At 39.6% G+C, this 3,049-nt stretch overlaps 1 non-coding gene across 1 annotated transcript; it reads right to left on the bottom strand.

Moving 5' to 3' along the window:
• Positions 1-1,687: 1,687 nt before the first annotated feature.
• On the bottom strand, positions 1,688-1,759 carry trnae-uuc (transfer RNA glutamic acid (anticodon UUC)). Its single transcript has one exon. It is a non-coding gene; the product is annotated as a tRNA-Glu (tRNA).
• Positions 1,760-3,049: the final 1,290 nt, after the last annotated feature.

Here is a 3,049-nt window from a genome sequence, read left to right as displayed (position 1 = left end):
GACTGATGCACTAGGACACCCAGATCTCATTGAACATCCCCTCTTCCTAACTTGACACCATTCAGATAATAATCTGCCTTTCTATTCTTACTTCCAAAGTGAATAACCTCACACTTATCTACATTAAACTGCATCTGCCATGTATCCGCCCACTCACACAACCTGTCCAAGTCACCCTGCAGCATTATTGCATCTTCCACACAATTCACACTACCCCCCAGCTTAGTATCATCTGCAAATTTGCTAATGGTACTTTTAATCCCTTCATCTAAGTCATTAATGTATATCGTAAATGGCTGGGGTCCCAGCACCGAACCTTGCGGTACCCCACTGGTCACTGCCTGCCATTCCGAAAGGGACCCATTTATCCCCACTCTTTGCTTTCTGTCTGTCAACCAATTTTCTATCCATGTCAGTACCCTACCCCCAATACCATGTGCTCTAATTTTGCCCACTAATCTCCTATGTGGGACCTTGTCGAAGGCTTTCTGAAAGTCGAGGTACACCACATCCACTGACTCTCCCCTGTCAATTTTCCTAGTTACATCCTCAAAAAATTCCAGTAGATTTGTCAAGCATGATTTCCCCATCGTAAATCCATGCTGACTCGGAATGATCCTGTAACTGCTATCCAAATGCTCAGCAATTTCGTCTTTTATAATTGACTCCAGCATCTTCCCCACCACTGATGTCAGACTAACTAACTGGGTGTAGGATAGTGTTAATGTGCGGGGATCGCTGGGCGGCACGGACTTGGTGGGCCGAAAAGGCCTATTTCCGGCAGTATATATATGATATGATATGATATAACTGGTCTATAATTACCCGTTTTCTCTCTCCCTCCTTTCTTAAAAAGTGGGATAACATTTGCTATCCTCCAATCCACAGGAACTGATCCTGAATCTATAGAACATTGAAAAATGATCTCCAATGCTTCCACTATTTCTAGAGCCACCTCCTTAAGTACCCTGGGATGCAGACCATCAGGCCCTGGGGATTTATCAGCCTTCAGTCCCATCAGTCTACCCAAAACCATTTCCTGCCTAATGTGGATTTCTTTCAGTTCCTCCATCACCCTAGGTTCTCCGGCCCCTAGAACATTTGGGAGATTGTGTGTATCTTCCTCAGTAAAGACAGATCCAAAGTAACGGTTTAACTCGTCTGCCATTTCTTTGTTCCCATAATAAATTCCCCTGCTTCTGTCTTCAACATACAATATTATATTATATACATTATCCATCATTATTTATATTATATTATAATATAATATAATGACAGTATTATATGTTAATTATATATGCTATATATTAATTACATACAGTATCATTATATAGACAAGGAATTAAAGTTTTTTTAAACAAACTGAGACAATTCTTATATCAATTTATATATATATGTGTGTGTATGGTATACATATAATATAAATATATTACGACATAATATATAACTAATATTAATCTCACTACAATAACATGACTGCACTGGATCTGTGCGACTCACTGCAGAGCTCCCTCCTGGTCAAACGTGCAAGCTGCTGTTGAACCAGCCACTGAATTGAGACTGCAACGTTAATTTCAATTTCAATAAAATAACAGATAAGAATATCGTCGTATTGCAATTGCAATAAAAAGAATAAAAGCAAAAACATTTTCAACAAACAGATAAACTTTTTGAAAAAAACATCCAATTCCCATACCGGGAGTCGAACCCGGGCCGCCTGGGTGAAAACCAGGAATCCTAACCGCTAGACCATATGGGAGATTGATAGTAAATGTTTCTCAAAACACATTTATAAATTGTGTCATTGTCTCCAAATTGAAATGTGTTTTTTGTATCATCTGACCTGTTGTTTTTTTACAGCTGTCTTAGTGTATCTACAGATTAGGATCCAAGGTGAAATCAACAACGCTTTAGTCAGTAATCCAGAGCAAGTATTATTTACACAGAGAGGTGGGTGCCTGGAACATGCTGGAGGCAGATACAATAGTGGAGCACAATGGATATGCAGGGAATGGAGGGATATGGATCGTGTGCAAGCAGAGGAGATTAGTTTGACTTGGCATCATCTTCAGCACAGACACAGAGATTAGTTTAATTTGGCATCATTTTCGGCACAGATAATGTGGGTCGAAGGGCCTTTTCCTTTGCTGCACTTTTCTATGTTCCATGTAATTAATGCCTTGGTATTTCCCCAAGTACCATAGAAGGCAGACAAGCCATTTAATCATAGAACCATACAGCATGGAACAGCCCATTCGGTCCAAATTGCCCACACCGACCCAGATACCCCATCTCCTCTAGTCCCACCCTTCTGCGTTTGGCCTACATCCCTCTACATCTTTTTAATCCATGTACATGTACAAATGTTTATTAAATATCAAATAATTCTATTGATAATAAGAGGTTTGAGTGTGCATCAGCTGCAGACAAGTTGGGCCCCAACTTGATCCAAGTTAGGGTGGAAATGTGTGTTCCAGCACCAACACTGCCCATTCCTTCTCTCCAGAGATGCTGCCTGTCCCGCTGAGTTACTCCAGCATTTTGTGTCTCCCTAACACTACTAATGTTGGACACTACTAATGGCTCCAGCCACACTTAATCAACTTCCTTTCTGCCCTCCTAAGGATCAATTTCACCCCATTAAGTTACTCCAGTAATCCCAGTAACATTGTGTATTTTTTTGTAAACCAGCGTCTGCAGTTCCTTGTGTCTAACAATTAAGAGTCAAGAGGAGACACACGTCTCAATAGATAATATAGCAAACAAACAAAAAAGTTCAATAAGTAAAATAAATTATATAGTGCAAAATCAAAACAAAGCTCCAAAAAACTATCTTGATTCTTGCTTTTGCAGAGGGATATTGTGCTGATATTTTCTCTCCACAAAAACATGACAAATCCAATTAAGTTAAATAAACCCTAAACACTAACAGTGATCGTAGTTGTCAGGGACTGTAGTGAAGTGGCACAATGCAGTCTGTGAATCAGAAAATAAGTCAAGAAGAACAGACAAAACCTATTTAAGCAGCAAGCTTAATAAAAAAAGTCAC

The sequence above is a fragment of the Rhinoraja longicauda genome, chromosome 7 (genome assembly GCF_053455715.1).
Source record: "Rhinoraja longicauda isolate Sanriku21f chromosome 7, sRhiLon1.1, whole genome shotgun sequence".
Lineage (NCBI taxonomy): Eukaryota > Metazoa > Chordata > Chondrichthyes > Rajiformes > Arhynchobatidae > Rhinoraja > Rhinoraja longicauda.
This window is presented reverse-complemented; position numbering and strand designations above follow the sequence as displayed.